This window comes from Impatiens glandulifera, chromosome 8 (assembly GCF_907164915.1).
Source record: "Impatiens glandulifera chromosome 8, dImpGla2.1, whole genome shotgun sequence".
Classification (NCBI taxonomy): domain Eukaryota; kingdom Viridiplantae; phylum Streptophyta; class Magnoliopsida; order Ericales; family Balsaminaceae; genus Impatiens; species Impatiens glandulifera.
In genome coordinates this window covers 27389925-27414175 of record NC_061869.1, presented here as the reverse complement: position 1 = coordinate 27414175, position 24251 = coordinate 27389925, and positions in this window count along the sequence as shown.

Below are 24251 nucleotides of genomic sequence, written 5' to 3'. Positions count from 1 at the left end.
GGCTTGAAAAAGGCAAAAGGGAAATAATTCAAGAAATCGAGTGGCTGGAAACGATATGCAGCCGAATGCAAGTACCGGTCTATACTGCTCCCGTAATCGAAAAGTTTCCGGTTAACTGTCCAACACCTCCAATGGAGGATACGGCACCGATTTTGGAGGATACGGCACCGATCTTGGAGGATACAGCACCGATCTTGGAGGATGCGGCACCGATCTTGGAGAATGCGGCACCATTAGAACTTCCAAAAGAGAATGCTGCACCGATAGAATCCAGTGAAAGAGCCGATCCAAATCTCACGGAGCAATCACCTCCCCCACCACCGAAAGTCACCGCCTCAGACCTTACTAAAGAATGGGCTGCTAAAGAATGGGTGGAGGACCGACTTCAAAAGCTTGAAGCATCCATATCGGAACGGATCGATGACCGCATACAAGAACACAACGTGTCCGAGCTTCAACCATTCAAGGATAGATCCAACAGAATAGTTGATTCGGCCCTGAAGTTCACCGACGTGACAAAGCTGCTTCTGGAAAAACATCAAGAACGACTCTTAGAACTCGGCAACGGACTGTGGGAAGAGGCCGGTGAGCGCGATAAATGGGCTCAGCGAACTGCAATTCTGGAGGATGTGACCTCCGATTTAAAGAAAGACTTCGAACGGGTCGACACGACACTTAACCGGGTCTCCGAACTCGAGAAGACAAACGAGAGTCTCGTGGCCGAAGTAAAGGCACTTTCCGAACAGATGGCCGAAATTTTAAGGGCTAAAGTGAACGCGGACGACGCGGCTGTAGCGGCTGATGCTCAAGTAGCTAAGAGGGTCCAGGATGCGCTGGACGCCGAAGTTAGCAAAGATAAAGAGGCACCGCGATCGTCTCAACTGACCGAAGCGGAAGTGGAAGCCGCGCGAATTAAAAGAGGAGAGGCCATATTTCCAGGGTTTGCCGAAAAAGTGGTCGCTCTAGCAGCAGAGGATGCTGAACGGTTGGAAAGGGAGGAACGGAGGCTGGAAGCTTATTCAAAGGAAAACGAGAAGAAGAAGAAGGCGGCCGCCTCCGCCTCAGCGCCGAAAAAGCGGAAGAGGGAAGCTCCTAAAAAGGAGGCCCTTAAGAAAGTTCAGATTGCCGAGCTGCTCAGAGAGGTCTCTGAACCGGTCATCCCAAGTACTTCGGAGCAAGATGATCAAATCGAAGATGAAGTCGAAGAACAACTACGGTCCCGGTCTAAAAGGCGACGATCTTCCGAACCGACCGGGCAACAGCAACCGAAGAAAAAGAAGAGCGTCTATGATTTCACGGACTCTGAATAGGGACTATCCTTCTTTTCTTATTGGCCTTAGTATTTCTATATATTTTGTCTTTTCCGGTCATCTATATATAAATATATAAAGTTATTTTTGAATCCGGCCTTATTTTGCATTTCTACTTAGTTTTGATAATTTTAAATAAAATAATCAAAAAGGGAGAAATTGTTAGATAAAAGATAAAGACTCTTCCAAAACTTTTCTCAAAATTTTCTCTCAAAATTTTTCGAAAAATTCTCTAAGTCTTTTTCAAAAACCAGACAAACAAAACAACCGGCCTACGGTTGCAAATTTACATGATTTTGATAATTTTAAATAAAATAATCAAAAAGGGAGAAATTGTTAGATAAATTCAGACCGGTTCAAATAAACCTAACTTAAATAAACTTCCCATGCAGGAACAAGGAACCGGACCGGATGAACAAGAGAACCGACTAAAGAAAACCAATCGGTCAAGCTACTAAACCGATCAAGAATATTCGGAACGTGACCGCACAAAGAAAGGATCGGCCAAAGCTCAAAACCGGAATCATCAAACAGCCGATCATCCACAAGACAAGAATAACCGGAAGAAGTCCGGTTACATCACTACCAAAAGACATTCGGCCAAGTCAAATGACCGACCAGCACAAGAAGACAATTCGGGTATCTGTTGAGAATGATACCAAAGGAACAGACTGAATACTTCCATATCCATGCAAGTCTGAGGAAAAACTGTAGGCTGCAGAAAACAGTACTACCGGATCCTTCTACTTCGGGATAAGCCAGAAAGGAAATCTTCCAAGTACAGACAAATGTCCAACAGACAGTGCCTATATCAAGTAAAAGACAAACCCGGTAGGTCTGTCTTACAGACCGGAAGAACAGACCGGCAGGTCTGAGACATAATGCCAGGTCTGAGCTTGACCACCAGGTCTGAGGAAACGACCGCAGGTCCGAACCTCTGAAACACTGAATCACTGCACCGCTGCTCAGCCAATCAGATTCAAGGAAGTGAAATATGACCGTTGGCATATTTCACCTATAAAAGGAGGTAGCTGAAGAAGAGTAAATGCAGTGACTTAAGCGGGACATTAAGAGACAACAGTGTGATATTGAGATAGTGCTAAGAGCATTTACTACAAGTGATAAGAGTGTGCTGTTTTAGAAAGCCTAAGTGTTGAAAGTTAAAGTGTGTTCTACAATTTCGGTGTAAATTGTAAGAGTATTATCGAGCAGGAAATAAGTCTCGATCGGATTGTACTTGTATTCCTTAGTGAATATCCTTCTCGCGGTTTCGAGAGGAAGGGGTGACGTAGGAGTTTTATCTCCGAACATCCATAAAATCTGTCTTGTTATTTACTTTCTGCCGGCTTCATCATCTAACCGACTAACTTAACTACACCGCTCCAAACCGACTCTATACTAACCATACCGAATTTCCAGATTACCGAAACCGACTCACCATTCTTCAAATCTCCATCATCCGAAACCGATTCCGCCTATCATACAAGTGTGTCGCTTCAACCTGAAAGCAAATCTCTTCCGCGCTTGAACCTAGTTCAAGGATTTGTGACAGGTTGTGTAGTATTGAAACCCCGGTGTTAATCTCTAACCGGATTAACCACCACCCTACGAGTGAGAACCGCTAACCGGTCCAACCCCCGGTCCACCAGCGACGATCTAGATCCTAACATTTATCCATCAAAAAGTCATCGATTTCGGAACTCGGTCATGTCATTATCACTCACGTGACCAAGTCGCATGTGCCACAACTTTATGACATCAATATCAGATAACGAGGAGGTGGCGACATCAACATTTTCTATAACTATGGATTCTTTAAGAACATGTTACATGTTTGATTTTCTTTCACTTTTCATCACGACAAGAACAGATATATTAACCTTCATAAATGCACCTTCAATGGTGTACGTGTACCCTTTTTAATCGAGCGTACTAAGAGATAAAAGAATTATCTTCAAATGAGGAATATGTCTCACATCATCAAGTGTTCGAACATCTCCATCAAACATCTTGATTTTTATTGTTTTTATACCCACGACTTTTTACATGATGAATTGTTTCCCATTAACACAACACATTTGGAAATAGTATCATATATTGAAAATTATTCCTGATTGGGACACATAATATATAAATCCAAAATTAAGTATCCAATCATCTTTCGATTTTGTATCACAAACATAAGACATGAGGATTTCACTACCTTCATCTTCAGATAGGGATGACAATGAGTACCCGATAATCGTGTTTGGGTATTTTAAATCGGGTTTGGATCAGGGGAGGGAAAAAGGTACTCGATCGGGTATGGGGTCGGGGATGGGGAGTGTGCAAAACTCAAACCCGATACCCGAGTATATTAATATTAATATATTTATTTATTTATTTTTTGCTAAATATTAATGTGACTTTTCACATCCTCATTTTTCTCTTATCCATACTCCTTTTTTTTCATATTTCACACTTACCCATACTTCACTATTTCTCGCACTTCTTTTTTTATTATAAGAAACTTATTTCTCTTTAATCACTCTTTTATTTTCATTTCTTCATCTTCAACTATCTAAAAAAATTTCTCTCTCTATCACTTCTTTATTTTCATCTCTTAATATTTTTCAATATTTTCTCTCTATTTCCTTCTTCAATTATAATAATAACAAAATTGTTATATTTTTCGATATTTATAATATATATATATATAGGTAAATAATACTTCTATTGTTTATTTAATTTCGATATTACTACTTCAAATTTATTTATTTTCTAGTTATTTTTCAATATACTTTTGTAAATTCATTTTTTAGTAAAATATAAAATTTTATTTTAAACGGATAATGGGGTACCCGATGAATCAGAAATAGGAAAGAAATATAAATACCCATCGGATTTGAGTAGTAGTAAAATGGAAATCGAGTACAGGGATGAGAACTTCACTACCCCGCGGTTATGGTACCCGTTGTCATCCTTAGCTTCAGCAGTAGTAGTTTTTCGAAATTTTCTATTATCTTTTCAGTCAAAATATCATCCTTTTTTTATTTTATTTTATAATTTTCAAAACTCAAATTTTATGTGGTCTCCTTTCTTAAAATAATGACTAACCTCCAAAAATCCACCCTCCTCAACTTTGAAAATCAACTAATCAAATTCATTAATGAAACATTCAAGACATATACAAAATTTGAGAAATTGTTTATTTGGATTGTATCAGTAACAATTCAACTTTTCTTGGCGAGATTATAGTCATTTGTTGTCATTTGTTTCGTACAGTTTCTAATTTCGTAATCTTTTAAACTGAATTAATTAAACTTGTTATATTTTTTTTATTGGATTTGAGTTTTTAAAAATAATTTTGAAAAAGTAATATAAGAAGGAAAAATAAAACTATAGCAGAAAAATAGAAGAAAATAAAACTAAGGCAAGTGGTATATTTAATTTGATAAATATAACATTTTTATTTTTTTGTTTTATAATTGTGCATTATATATATTATTTTTTATTTTATTTTTCTTTACCTATCATGTTTTTGTCGTTTTAATAAAAGGATTTTTAATATATATTTACATTTTTCAATATATATATATATATATAATAATAATAGATTTAGTATATACATAAATTTAATAAACAGAATATGTTAAGCTACTCATTTTATATTAACTATAATTTTATTATTTGTAAAAAGAAACTATGAAGTTTTATCACTTAGTATGTCCTTATTTTAAACAAAAAAAAACAGTAATATGTTATTAATTAAAAAAACTCATTCTCAAAAACAAATTTAAGGATATAACTCACGTGTTAATCCTTAGGAGAAACTTCTTTTTATGTCCTCAAAGTTACAGTGATTGTTCGATTATGTCCCTGAATTCACTATAAAATTGGGGATCAGAACTTTTGATCAAATCCAGAGAGAGACAGAGAACTCCAGAAAGGAAGAAGGCTCTTCGCAGAAATGGGTTCGGAATTTTTATTGAGGGTAGTTGCCCCCCTTTTCCCGATGACATTTTCCGGTCATCGGAGAGCCGATGATTTCAGATCCCTCTTCTCTCTAACAACCCTCTGCGTGCGTCAGTCCGTCTCTCTTTCTTTCTCTCTCTCTCTCTCTCTCTCTCTATATCTCTTCCAAACACACATACACTGATACACATACAGATGCTTGATCAGATCTTTGGCGGGGCAAACACAGTTGCAGCCATGGTTGGGAAATGAACTCAGGTCTTGTTCGATATTTGAGTTATTTAAATAATTACCTAGATATTAAATCTTCTTTGCTTTTAGATTTCTCAGATCTACAAAGTATATATAATAATAATAATAATAATAATAATAATAATAATAATAATAATAATAATAATAATAATAATAATAATAATAATAATAATAATAATGCTTGATTGAGGCAGTGAAGATTAATGGTTTGTCTGGAGTTCTCTCTGAGGTGTAAGGAGAGAGAAGAGGCAACCCGTTTCCTTGGCGGGGCAACCCGTTGTTGATGGTTGCAGCCATGGTTGGGCAAACAGTCTTCTCTCTTCTCATATCCTTAATATGCAGATCTGAGCCTCTTCTTATGATAATTTCTTTAATGGATCTATATGGATTTATCTATTTTTCTATATAAATGTATAGATAGATTGATAGATAGGTATTGTGAAGAAGATAATGTATGAGTTTGATCGGAGAAAAGGGGCGGCAAACAATCTGCTCTGAACCTTTATTTTTATATGGAAAAATGTTAGTTTTTATTTTTGTTTTGAGTTTACTAAACTAACATGCTAATGTTATAGGAATGATTTTTCTTTTAACTTAAGGAAGTAACTAACAAAACTTGTTGGTGTTTTCATGGTTGGGATTTTGCTACATTGAGATGATATATTCACATTGGAAATTCCTTCACTCAAGTTGTCTAACTAGATGCTCATAGTCTTGGAACTTCCAAATAAAATAAAGTGCTTTTGAGGTTTTTGATAAAAAAAAAATTTAAATAAGTCATTGTCAACTTTTTTTTCATAAATGGATTATTTTGTTAGAAAATTTATAGAAATATATATTTTTTAAATAAATAGATTAACTTAGTATGAAATATTTTTTTATGATTATAAATATAGATAAATCTTATTTTTGAAGAAACTTAGCAGGACCATGTGTTTTTCTACTCACCAACTTGTATTCAATTTTATGATTACAATCTTTTTTTTCATATCGATTATCTATTTCAGCTTAATATAAATAAATTTATACATATTACAAGAAATCGCTAAAAAAATTGTGATAAATTACCTATGACTATTGCTTCTATAATTTGGACAATATATATATATATACTTATTTGTTAGTTATTTATTCTTAATACCATTAAGTATCTTTAAATTAAATAAATAACACGATAATTTATATGATTGGTGATAATTTTGATAGAGATATTTGATGAAATAACGGTAAAAATTTTTTGAAATGTGTTGGTGATCAGCGCATAAATTTAATTGCGCTAATGACTATTTTAAAATATTTTAACAAAATTACTCCGTCGTGTAACGCGAATGGCAGAATTGTCTCGCGGAGGAAAAACATGTGAAAAGTCCAGAATTAGCGTGCCCTTCGCGTGACGATCGTGTCCTTTGTATTACCCGACAGGAATAATTTTACAGGTTTTCCCTTTGCGTGACGATCATGTTCTTCGCCTTACGCAATGGGATAATTTCATCGGAATATTTTGATGTGATTATTTGTGCAATTAAATTATGCGCTCGTCACTAACGCATTTAAGATCTTTTCAAGGTCATTTTGTCAATTTTTTCTTTTGATGTGAGTATATTTTTGATAAAAAAAAAAATAATTATTTAAACAACACTTATTTTATATATTTTGTTTGTACTATTTTTTGCACTTATTTAGTTATTTATTTTTAATAAAAAAAATTTGGACAGCACTTATTTGGTATAATAAGCTTGTACTATTATTTGCACTTATTTGTTAGTTATTTATTCTTAATATAATCAAGTATCTTTAAATTATATAAATAATTCGGTGATAATTTTGATGTTAGTATACTTGTTGGTAAAAAAAATTAAAAGGTATTAATAGATAATGTTAAAATAAAAAATAATAATTTAAAATAAATGGTATTTTAATATTTAGGTAATGAATTAAATAATGTGATAGAGGAGAGTGATAGTAATATATTATTTTATAGTTTTAAGTTATTTAAATAATTTATATCCAACAAGGTCCAAACCACTAATTACCCTTTAATTACTAATATTTTAATGGAGATACTTTTTAATATTCGATTATCACAAATATAAATTAAATAAATTTTATTCACAACAAATTTTTTTAACCAGTGGTTACATGCATAAAATTGTAAGTAAAATTATTTACAATTTAATAAGAAACGTCATTCAAAATATTGAGAAAATATTAAATTTATTTATCGACTAGGATAAATGATTTTAATATATCTATTATTTAAAATTATTAACCAAAAACTTAATGCATAAAAACATTAAAAATACAAATGATTTGTGTTATTTCGATATTATTTAAAATTATTAACCAAAAATTTAATGCATAAAAACATTAAAAATACAAATGATTTGTGTTATTTTGATTGTGATGAAAGAGTTTAGTAGATAAATAAAGAGCATTAACCAAAACTTAGTATTTATAAAAACAAATAAAGAAAAAGTAAACAATAATTGAATAATGATTAAAAGATGTATATATAAAGTGTATACAGACATTAATATGTATATTTCATATAAATTTAATTAAGTCAATATCTCTTCATATATTATCTTGTTTTAAATTATTTTTTATATATTTGTTTTTGTTTAAAATTTCTTTTTATAGTTTATATATTTATTTTTGTTTGAAATTTTTTTTATACATTAATTTGTGTGGAAAATAACAAAAATTTCTCTTATGACTTCTTTAACTCCATTCTCAAACGACGACGCATTTGTTATGTTCTATTTTCAGTAAACGATGTTACAGACCAATGCAACAACAAGATTGTTATTCATTCGTCTATTTCATATTTAGATATTGTGGGTTTATGTTTTGCCTCCAAAATTTCAATCAATACAAATATTGATGTTAAATGAGAGAAGGATGTTTGTTTCTCATATAATTAAAATGTAAATAATATGATAAAGATTAAGAAATATAAAATATAATGATATAATACAAAACTCTTAATATATTTAAATTATTCGACTAGACATGATTTATACTAAAAAGACAGATATCCCTTAATGAGAATGAATTGAGAGTGATAATGAATTAATGTAAATTTTTAAACAAAATAAATTTATTAGTTATAATAAATTATGTTTCAAATTTTTTTAAAAAATGTTCAAAAGGTAATTTCAAACAAAAATAAATATAAAAAAATTAAATTCAAACAATATAATGTATATATAAATATTTAAATCTTAGTTAAATATAAATCGAGCATTATACATATTAACTCATTATAAGTAAATAAGTCAAGATAACTAAGTAAGACAAATATTTAAGTTTTTTAAATGTTAGAAATTTTAATTTAATAATTTTAATTTTTTATGAATAGTATATCAGTAAAGTGAAAACGTGATTAAATTGAACACATATATGATATATCTAACATTGTTTATAGGGTTGATTTGACTTTAATCCTTGATCAATGAATTTTGAAAATTGAAAATTGAAACTTGAAACTAAACTTAATTACAATTTTAATTCCTGTTTATTGTTGTCTGAAGACCCAAAACATTTATAATGGGAATCAATTTGAGTTTGTTTTTTTTTATTATTGATTCTTTGAATAATATTGAGAAAGACACGGAAATTTTAGAATTATTAAGAATGAGTAGATGAAATTATATAGGCCTACTCTGGTTATCATTATCAATGGTAAAAATAGGAACTAATTAAAAATTAAAAAGGTAAAAAAAACTCACAATCAAAATGGTACATACATTGTAAAAGAAAACTAAAATGGTAGGTATTTTGCTCAAACATATTATACTTAATTTGAAATATTTCCATATATAATAACTTGTTAAATAAAAATATTGTTATTTCATTTTCTCCTTTACTATTTACAAGGTCACATAGATAAACCAGGTGTGACGTGAGTCATGACATTACACTTTTTTTTTTTACTTACAAATAAAATATTATTATTATTATTATTATTATTTTTTAAATTTAAGTATAAATCATTCATTTTCTTCCGTTCTTTTGACGATACCATTAAAATTTATAATGTTAGATCTCTACTTTATTTATTCGAAATTAAAACTCTAATCAATTCTAAACAATTTATAGCCTTGGTATAAAAAATATAAATATTAACAATCAATTATTAGTTAAAAAATGAGCCTATGCATTTTTGAGCAAATATGGATGGACACCTTTACAAAATGATTTTAAAGAATTAGTTTTATTCCTATTTTTTAATTCCTGTATATTAAAATGGTACACTACCAAAACTACCTTTAGGAACAGAACTTCTGCTTAATTATTTTTTACATTTTTTCAGTATATATATGGAGAAGAGATTAGGTTAAATTTGGGAGATGATAGAACTCCAGAAATGAGGCATTGAGAGATTAGGGTCTCTTTTTCCGTCGATTTGCGCCGATGATTTCAGATCTTCTCTCCCGATCGAACAAATCTGGGTGTGTGCGTCTCATTACTCTTCTTCACCATTTCTTCTAATATACACAGCTTTAGGCTGAGTTTAGCTGAATCAAACTTGTATGTTTGTGCTTTTCTTCAGGCAAACATACATATATATTTTTTTATAAATAATATTTTTTTTTCGAAATGAGGCAGTGAAGATGATGAATATTTGGTCTGGAGTTCTCTCTGAGATGGAGATGGAGCAGATGCAACCCGTTTCATTGGCTGGGCAACCCGTTTTAGATGTTGCAGCCATTGTTGGGCAAACAATCTTCTCTCATCTCACATCCCCTCTATACAGATCTGAGCCTCCATCAAACCTAAATTATATATTTTTCAGATCTGAAAATCTGGTTTCAGTTTCTTTCTGATCATACTAAAAGGGTTTCTCATCCATTCCAAATACAGTAATATATTAAAAGAGAACACCACCATTTTCATCAAACTCAATCAAGTATCGAAAGATCAATCTAAATTGAGGTTATCATATTGATGAGACTTTCATTTGTTTTTGTTAGGATTTGGAGTGTTTTCATTTGTTTTTGTTTTAATTCTCATGTTTGCAAACCATGATACTTCAAAATTTTTTTTTTTTTTGTATTTTTTCCAAATTTCTTACACAATGCCAAAATGCATTTTGAGAAGAAGCTATTATCATCTTCAATTTTCTTGACAGTCCACTTTTTCACCTCACTAATGGCAAGCCAATCAAATAGTACAACATCTGGATGAAAAAACTAAATAAACTTAAATAACATTAAAAGTTCAACTTTTTAATCTAAAAGTTAATAAAAGTTTTCTTGTAAATTTGCTAGAAGCTAAACCACTCTTTTTTCAAACTGAATTATCAGCCATAAAAACAATCTAAAATTAAATAACAATGGAAGACTCAATATGAGTTTTGAGTCGGAAAAGAGAGAAGGGTTTGTCTTCTCAATATAGAAGCCGTGGGTGACTCTCTTTCTTCTCTTCTTATCGTTGTATTTATTTATTTATTTCAGATCATTACCCATAACGTGTCTTCCTTCAGAGAGAGAGAGATAGAGAGAGAGACAAGAAACTGTGATTTAATAATTCTCTTGTTTTGATTTTGATGATGATGATGAAGATGGGTAAGACTAGAGATCACTACTTTTGGGTTGTCTTTGTTTTGGTGGTTCTTCTTCTTCTTCAGTATGTGGGTGGTTCAAATGTAGAAGATGAAGAAGAAGCTGACAGAATAAGGGCACTTCCCGGACAGCCTAATGTCTCATTTCATCAGTTTTCCGGTTATGTAACAGTCAACCAAGAGGCCGGCAGAGCTCTGTTTTACTGGCTTACGGAATCATCATCAGAACCATCTTCCTCTAAGCCCTTGGTTATTTGGCTCAATGGAGGTACTTAAACTGTTCAATTTTTTTAGTTTAGTTCATAGATATGAAATTATTTTCAAAAAAAGATATGGTGATCCTCTGTTTCTTGTTTTGAAAACTGAACAATAGTAACAACAACAACAACAGTACCTACGTACGAATGAACATTAATCCATTGTTGGAAATATATTGCGTGACCTAACCACTCTATCTCCCCCACTTTCCCCTTCTATAATGCAATTATGCATGCTCTATCTCTTTCTCTCTCTACATCATTCGGTCTAACCACTCTATCTCCCCCACTTTCCCCATGGCTGCAATCGACGATTGCACGCAGAGCAGATATACCGAGTCTACTCGGCAGGAAAACAACATTCGGATTTGCCTCGCCATGAAAACTGGTGTACCCTTCTCTATCTCCGAAACTCAGATTAAAAAAAAAACATCATCAGTCTCACAAAAATCCCAAATAAACTGCATCAAAAAGAATCATACAATTGCTGATTCAAAATAAAAATTATTTTTATATATATATAGACAGAGAGAAAGACGAACGCACACTATATGTGACCTCTTTATAGCTATTTGATGCTTGATTAGCAGATTACGCTTTTGTTGATGCTGCTATGTTAGATATTTTGTCTTTTGAATAATATATAAATAAATGATGCTAAAAAAAATTAATTAAATATAATGTTATAAAAAAATAAAATTATTAGAATTAAAATGTTGATTCAAGGTATGTGCTTAACATATTTATCTTAAAACAGTTACACTGTCTCCCCTTGTACTGAAACTTATCATAAATGACTGTCTCATAGTAGTGATTCAACACTAGAAACACTACACAACGAATTTGGCAAAATATCTGAATTGATTATCGAGTTTCTGTTGAAATACGACAGGTCAAGAACTCGAAGAAAACTCGTTTGAGTGAAAACTCGAAGTACACTCAATTAAGTGAAAACTCGAAGCACACTTAATTAAGTGAAAACTCGAAAAACACTCAAGAAAACAACGGAAAAATCTTTCGAATTATAGAGAGATAATTAAATAAGTAAAAAAAGATATGATATATATAATGAGTTCAAACATGAGAGGCTATATATAGCTAGAAATTAAACCATCACAATAAATTCATTTATCAATTCAACGGTTGATAATTCATTTAATGACTTCCATTCCTAGACTCTTGACATTTCTAAACTCTTGCTATTCGATATTATTCATTGACATTAAATTTTACCAAAAAATTATATTTGAATTTGATATGAATTTATATTTATTCAGATTAAATTACATTTATTTTATTTATCCAAATTCGCATTTCCAATTAATTAATAAAATTAGTTTAAAATTCCAACAATCTCCCACATTAATGAAAATTGAAAGATTAACTTGGTGAAAGGTTCAATAGTTGAATTCTACATATGATAGGTATGTGTAATCATTCGAAAATTTTCCCTTATAAAAGTATAACTTTACTAGCTAATTAGTAGACTTGATGTCCTTGAACTATTATGCTATTTGTGTAAAAGATTACACACTTTCACATAGAATTCTTCCTGATACATGTCAAACTCTCATTGTTGTGTCCGTTTTAACAATGGAACACGCGCCTGATTCTGTGACAGAGTCTAAAATTGATTCGTACAATTTTTTTGAATCGACCCACTTCTTTCTCACATAGGTGATCTATTTTCTCACAAAGAATCATTAAAAATAATTTGCTTATCCTCGTCAAAATATATATTATTTCATTATAGGATTAATCCTCAACAATAATTGTTCAAGACAGTACAATCAGATTGTCCTATTGAACCTAGTTCTTCGGATCTCTCTACATAGGTTGGGTTTTTTTCATACCAACTTATAGTAAGTTCACGTATTTGAAAGACTTTTAAACTAACTCTATATTCAATAGTTTGGTTAGTCGATCCACAATGTTATCATTGACTAAAATAGTCAAATGTGATAATTATATTAGAGAGTACAGTCTAATGACTTTAGAGGGACTAAAAAAAGTCAAAGTCAACGACTTTGGCTATTTCTTTCTCACTTTTGGCATAGAGCCCAAAGATCAAGCCATTGCAGACTTAGACTTCACCTTCATGTTCAGCTTATGTTTCAAGCTCGCCAAATGGAATGAAGAAATGAACATCAATAAAAAACTGTCACAATCCAAATAAGTGTGGGTGAGATTGAGAAACATCCCACCGCATATTTGTAATGTCAAAGCACTTTCCTACCTCTAGGACTGTGCAAAAAAATCGGTAACCCAACCGAATCGATAGTTAACCGGTTTCATTTTAACGGTTTATTGGTTAACCGATTCTAGTGGTTCTGGTCAACCAATTTTTACTGGTTAAATGGTTCGGTTTTCGGTTTACCTATTTTTCTAACGGTTTAACCGATAAACCGGTAATAATTTAATTATATATTTTTATATTTTATAATTTGTATTATTTATTTTATAAATAATAAATATATTATAAATACTATTTAATAATTTATAAATCTTTTTTATTTTTAAATTATAATTTTTAAAAAAACATTATAATTTATATGAAATTTTACAAAAATTAATTAAAATAATTTATTCAGATAACTATTATTTTATTATAACTTACCGATTCCACTACCCGTTCTATCGATTGAGAAGGAGATTCAATCATATTAGCCTGTACTGGGTTGGTCAAAGACTAATCGACATAATAAATTTTAATTTTCTTAAGGAATATATAAAAAAGCTAACAAAATAGCTATAAAATATATTATATTGCTACAATAAAATTATATATTATAACATATTCTTAAATATATCAATAAAATATATTATAATAATATATTATAATAATATAATATATTCTAATAGAGACAAGAAAGGAGGGAGAATAGTATAATAGGAAAGTGCAAACAATAATTTAAAAAACATCATTTCATAAATTTATTACTAAATTTAAAAAATTGAATTATCGGATCCTAATTAAACTCGGTTAACCAACCGGAACCGACCAAAACCAGTAGAACTAGAACCGGTAAAACCGATATCATTAACAGGTGATTAATTGGTTTGTAAAATAAAATGTAAAATCGGTCTTAACCGGAACCGTTTAACCGATTAACTAGCCGGTTGAACACCCCTCTGCTACGTCACCAGACTCATTGTAAAGCCGCTTAAGCTCGATCTTGACTTTGACTCGTTTGAACGGGTCACGTTTGCCTGCATTTGCATTGAGATTGACTTAACGAGTACAAAACCGGAAAAATTAAAGCTAAAATGCCGGAATGAAAAGATGTTCACCATTGAGGTCATGTACAAGCAACCAAAAAAAGAGGACGGGTAAAAGAAAAAAAGAAACTCGTGGTCAACCCAAACAAGAGAATGTCAAGGTGGTCAAGAAATCCTATATCGAAATCCTCAAAGTAAATGAAAGTCACAACGAACACGTGACGAAAAGCAAACCGATCCCGACCCCACCGAGCCTGAAACCGAGACTCATTTCCCACTAATTAGGTTCGAAAAGCTCGACGTCGACGTGACTGATAGCAAAAGCCAAAGCATCTAAAAAATCATGAGCTCTGAAACCAAAGAAAGCTACAACGTTGTCAAAGAAACCACTTTAAGGGAAACAACTCATATGCTCAACTCCAAACTCAAGACCAAAAGGAAAAAAGTGACAAGATAAGCTAGCTAAGACGTAGAAGCCGAAACTCTATCCAGAAATATATCCCAAAAAGACATAAGGGTGACAAAAAAGAAGGAAAGAAAGAAAAAGGGAAAAGACATGCAAGAGAGACGAGTCTGAGAAAATCAAACCCTATCGTCTTGTTTTAATTGATTGATTGTTAGTTTCATTCCTTATTCACTTTTGTTCTTTGATTTCATGTTCGTGTGCGTTTCTTACGCCAACTGTGGATTCCTCATGACCATCGTGTGTTGACTTTGAACAAATTGTTGTAAGTTCAATTTCAGCTCGTGTACTCTTTTTACCATTTTTGAACTATTATACCTTCGTATAAATGATAACATATTTCACAAAAAATATATTTTTGACATCTGTCAAAAATTTATGAGTATAGATTATATTATTTAATCTATCGATCACAATTTTGTTAGAAGATTTTCACTCATATAATTGCACTTTCAAGTATAAACATATTCAATTGTAGACATAACGTCTTTCTTGACACCTCATTTAGTGCAACTCACATCCTTAGTAGATTTAATCATTTTTATCTTAATTTCTAATGATAAAAAATATCGTATAAAGACACGTAATGAAATAACCATTTTCATTATCTGTATGATATACACAATTGTCATATTTATTGACTTTTTAGTTAAAATCAAAATATGATCTAAATTTTCATACCATTATTATAAACATTGTTATAAGTCATACAAAACTTCACAAAACAAATTTTATTTATTAATTAATTTCATAAAATTTATAATTCAGATTTGTATGAAAATAATATTAAAGAAAAATGCGTCTCTTGATTTCAAACCCTCAAAAAATCAAATTGAGCTCCAACTAAGCAAATATAAACAAGATATTTTCTTGTTATGTTAAGTTGCACAACTTTATCTTTTGTAGAGAACATATTTTTATAACAACAAATCATTATTTTATTTATCATGATATACACAATAATACTTTGTGTTATTATCAATAAAAACATTTGCCCATACATTCGTGTTGGTACCTTTTAAAACACATCTATGTGAATTAAATATAAAGTTTTTAAATTAAGAGATTGCCACACAATTCTTTTGTTATACTTATAAGTAAATTAATAAGATAACTATTATTGTAAATATTTAATTTAATAAATCCTTCATATATAATTTCTATAGAAGAGATTATAATGTTTATTCATATACAAATTATTCTTCAAATAATCTATATATAAGAACTTATAATGTTGAATAAATTAAAATATTCATTTCAACATATTATTTCTATAAAAGAAATTCGAATATTTAATCAAATAATTATTCATCATCACGTCACATGATTTCTACAAAATAAATCATAACAAAAAGCATTTTTGGCCAAAGTCGATTGAACATTTATTTTTGGTTACACGTTTGCATCGATGATGTGAACACATATGTCACATCATTTCTCAACTCAATTAAGATTTTTCCTTGTATGACCAAATCAAACAAAGTCATATTATTGAAATCTAGAACCATGTAGGCCCTCTATTAATGCTGCATAGTTATGAGCCTTCTTTTTGGTTCTTTAAATCCAAGCTACAAAAATCTTCAACTTCTTGGTATCCAACTTTACCGCTATTATGACCTTCTCTTTCCTTTATATAGAAGAATTTATTATTTTTCTTTGACTCAACTCTCTTTATTAGTCCATTCTTCTCCTTTTTAGATGAATGGTTTCAACTTGTCAAAATGAGCCATAATCTCTTTTACAACATCGCAACTCGTTTTTCTGAAATATTAAAGACAAAAATTTTCGACGACAAAAACTACAAAATAACTTAGCACACGTAAAATATTTTAAGATATTACAAAGAAATAAAAAAATACAATATATATGAAGAATGATATCACCGTATACGAGGTTGATTCGAGGCATGTGCTTAGCACATTTCCTTTAAAACAGTTCCACCGTCTCCCCTTGTACTGGAGTTTATCACATATGGTTGTCTCCTAGGGTACAACGAATCTAGTAGTGATTGAGCACTGTGATCACTACGCATCAATCTTGACAAAATACCTGAATCGATCACCAAGTTTCAATAGAAATACAACGAGTCAAGAACTCGAAGAACACTCGATTGAGTAAAGAACTCGAACAAGACTCGGTTGAGTGAATAATTCTAAGAACACTCAAGAAAACAAAGAAAAAACATTTCGAATTCTAGAGAAATAATTAAATAGGTGAACAAAAGATATTAGATATATGAAGAGTTCCAACATGAAGATATATAACTGGAAATTAAACTATCACAATAAATTCATTTATCAATCCAACGATTGATAATTCATCAACGACGACCATTCCTAAACTCTTGACAATTTTAGACTCTTGACATTTGATCTTATCCATTGACATTAAATTTTACCCAAAATTCACATTTGAATTTGGTATGAATTTATATTTATTTAAAATAAATTATATCTAATTTATTTTTCCATATTTTCATTTTCATTTAATTAATGAAATTAGTTTAAAATTCCAACCGCTATATTTTTATATATTGGGCGTTCCTTAGTTAAACGTATTTTTCTTATGCTTTCTCATGAATAGTAGACTTCATAAGTAAAATAAATAATTAGTTGAACATTGATTCAATTTTAATTTTATAAATTTATTTTAATATATATAATATTCGTATTGTATTTTTTTTTATCTTAATTCATTTATTAACTTTTGTTTAATTATTTTATATAAGTTGTATGAATATTTTTCAATTTTCCTTTGTATGACTATTACCTTCAATTATTTATTTATTATAATTTAAATAATATGATATATATATATATATATAATAATGCTTAATTTCAAAGTGTTCGGGTTTTCGGGTCGAGAATTATGGTTAATTTGAATATATATGAGAGAGTAAATGGATACTTGAGTCAGATTGTGGGTTGACCTGTGTATAAACTTAAAACCGTTAAAAATAAAATTAAAAATGTTATATGTGTTAGATAAAATCAGACCGGTTCAAATAAACCTAACTTAAATAAACTTTCCATGCAGGAACAAGGAACCGGACCGGATAAACAAAAAGAACCGGCTAAAGAAAACTACAACTACGGCGACAAATCCAATGTAAGATGTTATAATTGTAATTGTTTGGGTCACTTTAAGTGGGAATGCAGGAAACCAAAGAGGGATACCCGGAAACCGGATAATCAAGATAGCCGAAACAGTTATTAACAAACCGGTGAAGGGAGTGAGGTACCGAAAGCACTAATAGCCGACGATGGAGGAAGTCTGTGGGCTCACAGCGATAGTGATGATGAACTCACCTGCCTCATGGCAAATGAGGAACAAGTATTTGACTCTCCTTGCGACGAATTTACTAAAGATGAACTATACGATGCATTGAACGACATGGTAGAAGAATATAGGAACCTACTAGCCATGTTGCCTAAGCACCTAACCATTAGAACCGACCCTATAATACCCATTCTGACAGAACCAGAGGTACCCATTATAACCGAACCTCCGGTTGTAAAACCTGATGATAACCATATTTTAGAAACCGAGTTAGATCCCAAGACCGAACAATCTAGTGAACCGGCTAGAGAACTAACCGAAGAAGAAAACGCCCGACTTCAATATAAGATGGATGCATATAAGAGATCTAGTGATATAGTAAAGAAAATGTGTAGTCATTTCAGACATCCCCGTTGCAAATTTGGCCTAGGATACACAGAGGATAGCTCCAAAAACCAAAAACCTGTAGGGAAAGTAAGGTTTACAAGAAGTCACCTTCCTCTTATAAGATTTATTAAAAGTTCCATGACCGCTGAAGAGGAACTGACCGTATACTATAGGGAAGAAAAGATGAAATACGACTATGTTGGTCCAACCGACTCTGAGAAGTGGCTTGACCCTGTGAAAAGAAAAGCCGAAATCCTCAAACATATGAAAGCCTTTCCTGAACCGCGTAGGTCAAACCAAAGATCACCGAACCGAAGACCATCACCATTTAAGACCAGTGTAGAAAAACCGAGATACACAAGACCGAGTGCCAAAAAGACGGTTAAAACCCTAGCACAGAAGACCGTCCGGTTTATTAAGGTTTGGATACCCAAGGGACAAATCGCATGTGGACCCAAGTAAATGTGGGTACCAAATAGTTGTAAATATGTACATTTTGCAGGATCCAAAGAAACGGCTAGGAAACTCTGAATGGTTCTTGGACAGCGGTTGCTCTAGGCACATGACCAGAAACAGCAATTTGTTAACCGATATCAGAACAGCAACCGGTGCTCTAATCACCTTCGGTGACAACTCAAAAGGTAGAACTGTGGGCAAGGGTAAGATTGTCCATGGTAACCTAACTATTGATAATGTACTTTTAGTTGAAAACCTACGTTTTAAAATGCTTAGCATTAGTCAGATGTGTAATGCTGGATATACTGTAGAATTTCTTAAACATGCATGCTTAGTCAAGAACTCTCAAGGTATTGTACTGCTAACCGGAAATAGGATAGGTAATATCTACAAGGTAGACTGGAAAACTAAAGTAGAATATCCTATATGCATGATAGCTAAGACCGATCAAACCTGGCTGTGGCATAAGAGACTAAACCACATAAACATGAAAACTTTAAACTACATTCGCGGTAAAAAGCTAGTTGAAGGTATTCCTGATATAGTATTTAACCAGGATAAGGTTTGCTCAGCATGTCAAATGGGTAAACAGACTAGGTCATCTTTTAAGAGTAAATGAAATATACAATCTAGCCGGTGTTTAGATCTTCTCCATATGGACTTATTTGGACCGATTCAGGTTGTTAGCCTAGGAGGCATGCTTTATACCATGGTAGTTATTGATGATTATTCTAGATTTACATGGATAATATTTCTGCCATCTAAACGTGAAACCGCATCAAACCTGATTACACTTCTTAAACGCTTGCAAAATGAAAAATCAACTCGCATTAATAGCATTCGAAGTGATCGAGGTACCGAATTTACCAATAGTACTTTAACCGCATATCTTGATGAATCCGGCATTAGACACGAGTTGTCTAGTGCTAGGACTCCTCAACAAAATGGCCTGGCCGAGAGAAGAAACCGGACTCTCAAGGAAGCCGCACGGTCCATGATAGCCGATTCCGGCATTGCTCAGAAATTTTGGGCTGAGGCTATCAACACTGCATGTTATACACAAAACCGGTCCTTGATAAACAAGTTTCACAACAAAACACCTTATGAGGTTTATTTTAACAGAGTTCCCAAACTTAAATACCTCAAGATTTTCGGTTGTAAGTGTTATATACATATAAATGGGAAAAACCAACTCTCTGTTTTTGATGCAAAAACTGATATCGGGATCATGCTAGGTTACTCGGCAGTGAGTAAAGCATATAGAGTGTATAATAATAGAACTGCAACCATGGAGGAAACACTTCACGTTGTTTTCGATGAATCAGTTGAAAGTAATACTGCATCATTCTTTGATCTACACAACAGATTGGAAAATAATAATATCCATTCTGACAGTGAAGATGAGACTCCGGTCTTCAGGCGGTTTGTCCATGACCAAATGGGTAATATTGAAACCCAGCCGGATCAAGCTGTTCCACAACAAGAAGCTGACACTTCGGTCCAATCCGAGGAAGTCGGTCGGTCTGACAATCCTGTTCAGCCTACCGACATGTCTAGCCTTGATCAAGTAAACGGTAATTTGGTAGACATCCCTGAACTGAATCTCAGAAGAAACAGTAAACATCCTCCTGAGCAAATTATAGGTGACCCTTCAAAACCTGTTCGAACTAGGCGTCAACATCTGGAGGAATACTTTAATTCCACTTTTATATCCCAGATTGAGCCGAAACGAATAGATGAAGCATTGTCAGATCCGGATTGGATATTGGAAATGCAAGAAGAGCTAAACCAGTTCGAGAGTAGTAAAGTCTGGTACCTAGTTCCCAGACCGAAAGATCAATCGGTCATAGGAACACGATGGGTATTCAGAAACAAACTCAATGAGGACGGTTTGGTCACAAGGAACAAAGCCAGATTAGTGGCTCAAGGCTACAAACAGGAAGAAGGCATTGATTTTGAAGAATCATTTGCCCCTGTAGCTAGGATTGAAGCAATTAGGATTTTTCTAGCCTTTGCTGCTTTTAAAAACTTTAAAGTTTTTCAAATGGATGTTAAAAGTGCATTTCTGAACGGTGATCTACGTGAAGAGGTGTATGTTGAACAACCACCCGGCTTCAAAAGCGCCGCATTTCCAAACCATGTATACCGGCTAAATAAAGCTTTATACGGTCTAAAGCAAGCACCTAGAGCCTGGTATGATACACTAACCGCGTTTCTATTAAAACATGATTTCACCATCGGTTCGGTGGATAAAACGCTGTTTAAATTTGAAAAGAAGGAACACATCCTACTTGTTCAAATCTATGTAGATGATATCATTTTTGGCTCAACTGATCCTAAACTATGTGACAAATTCTCAGAAATGATGACTGACAAGTTTGAGATGAGTATGATGGGAGAATTAAGTTTCTTCCTAGGACTTCAGGTTAAACAACTCAAAGAAGGAACTTTCATTAGCCAACCCAAGTACACCAATGAGCTGCTAAAGAAGTTCGGGATGGATACTTGCTCCTCGACGGCTACTCCAATGAGCTCATCGATTAAACTGGACAGGGATGATGAGGGCCAATCAGTAGACCAGATTGCATACCGGAGCATGATCGGCTCTCTTCTATACCTAACTGCGAGTAGACCGGACATTCTGTTTGCGGTCGGTGTGTGCGGGAGATTCCAGGCAAATCCAAAGCAATCCCACTACACAGCCGCAAAGAGGATACTAAAGTATCTAAAAGGCACACCTGATGTCGGCCTATGGTACCCAAAGGACTCGTCCTTTAATCTAACAAGTTACTCAGATGCAGACTATGCAGGGTGTAAGATTGACAGGAAAAGCACAAGCGGTACGTGCCAATTCCTAGGTGACCGACTGGTGTCATGGCACAGCAAGAAACAGACATCGGTGGCCACATCAACCGCGGAGGCTGAATACTTGGCGGCCGGAAGTTGCTGTTCACAACTCCTCTGGATCCAACAACAGCTGAAGGACTTCGGTGTCATAGCCGAAGAGTCCCCGATCTTCTGTGACAATACAAGTGCCATTGCAATCACCTACAACCCGGTTCTCCACTCTAGAACCAAGCATATCGACATAAGGCATCACTTTATCCGGGAGCATGTCACGCTGAAGCATATCCGGCTGGAATACGTATCGACCGATCAACAAGTAGCCGATATCTTCACAAAGCCTCTACAGGAAGCTAAGTTCTCTCAATTTATACTCACTCTCGGCTTAACCGACATTAGCCAGATCCTTCCTAAGGATGCTTAAAGGGAAACTGGTTCAGACAGACAAAACCGGTAGTTCCTCCTACACTGTTGAACCTCAAATTTTCAGGGTGCTTGTGGAAGAATCGCCCAGTTTATCAGATAGAGTAAACCGACCGGTTACCTGGTGCATGCACCAAATAACCGCATCGGGATGAACAACTGATAACTGACCGGTTCGGAAGCAGGTTACTCTAGATTATTTGAATTTCAAACAGAAGTGGAATAATTATCAGTGTTTAAGGATATCTGTTCTGAAGCATTGCCCGTTTAGAGTAAACTGGTCGCGCCTAAAAAGACGTGAAGATCTTTTGAAATCTTTCACAGTCCAGGCCTATGACCAACATCCTAGACTGCAAACTTGCCTATTTCATGCAATGTCTTATATCCGGAGGTTAATAAATATCATCTCATTCAATACCTGGACAATAGGATAGCCCCCCAACTAATATTTAAGTGAAGCAATCACTTACCAAAATACTCACAAGTCAAAAACTCAATCTCTCACTAAGGCAAAAATGTCTCAGTTTCCCAACATACTTCAGGTCGATTTTCGCTCCTGCACCAGCACCGAGCACTACGCTATTTATCGAATGATAAAGTTTTTGGAAGATACTGGCCTCCAGTACTTCCTTGATGACAAACATACAGTCTACCCTGAATCAGTCCTGGAGTTTTTCTATAACGCCAGGGTGTTCAGGGGTACCCCTCATTTTGATACCCACATCCAATCCAAGGTAGGGGGTATCATCTTCGACTTCACCGAGAAGGATCTCGGTGCTTTAGTCTGCCTAAGCAAGGGCTGACAGACCTCAACCCACCGGCCAACATAAAGGCCGAGGTCTCTCTCTCACTTGCCCGGTCTGATGAGCCGGTTGACGATCACGGCACTAAGTCACACCTAAGGGCTGAATATCAGCTCCTTAACGATGTGATAGGTAGGAGCATCTTTGGAAGGGATGTCACCAATACCTACTGTGCCGCGACCTTCAACATGATGGCGGCTATTGTCACCGGGACGCCGGTGAACTGGTCCAGGGTGCTATTCGACGTCCTCATCTGGATGGTCGGCATCCGGTCAGTCGGCCTCATTCCTCAAATAAGCTGCCTTCTTGTGGAGCTTGGTGTTCCGACCTGTCCCGGCGAAGGTCTTAACCAAGCCCAGGTGCTAACCAAGGAGATAACCGACTCATTTTATGATCGGTTTGAGAGGGCCTGGAGGAGGAGGAACCGCCGGTCCAATCCCAACGGTGAAGTCAATTCCCGCGCACCCTGAGTCACTCCTTCTTGCACCCGGTCGTTTTGTTGCATGCACCGGGTGTACTTTTATCCAACATCATCATGATCACTTCGGCTTTTCTTATGTCTTTTTTCGGTTTTATTTATGATTTCCTCGGTCACTTTTGTTTACTTTTCATTTTGTTAATGGAATTAATGAAAGAGAAGTCCTTAATTAATGAGATACCCCCAACCACCTGAACATTTAATATCCATCTAACTTGGTTACTTCTCAACTAATACTTACCTCGGGCTCCGCAATCTGCCTCTTCCCCATGCACCTTGGAAACATATAGATTCTTTTGTCTAATAAAACAAACTCACAATCAATGGTTATGTTTTCCCTCCAAAACCGATCCTATATAAGGAGCCATCTTCTAATCAATTTACCACATCCTAAAGCATAGATCACTTCTGAAATCCTTTGAATTCCATCTCTCTCAATACCGTAATCATGCCGAGCCGAACTTTGGGAAACTTCTTAAGTATCGATTTCAATTCATGCATGGAGGAATGGGACGGGCTACCCGCAAAGAAACTCATGTTCGAATCACTCATTCTTACCG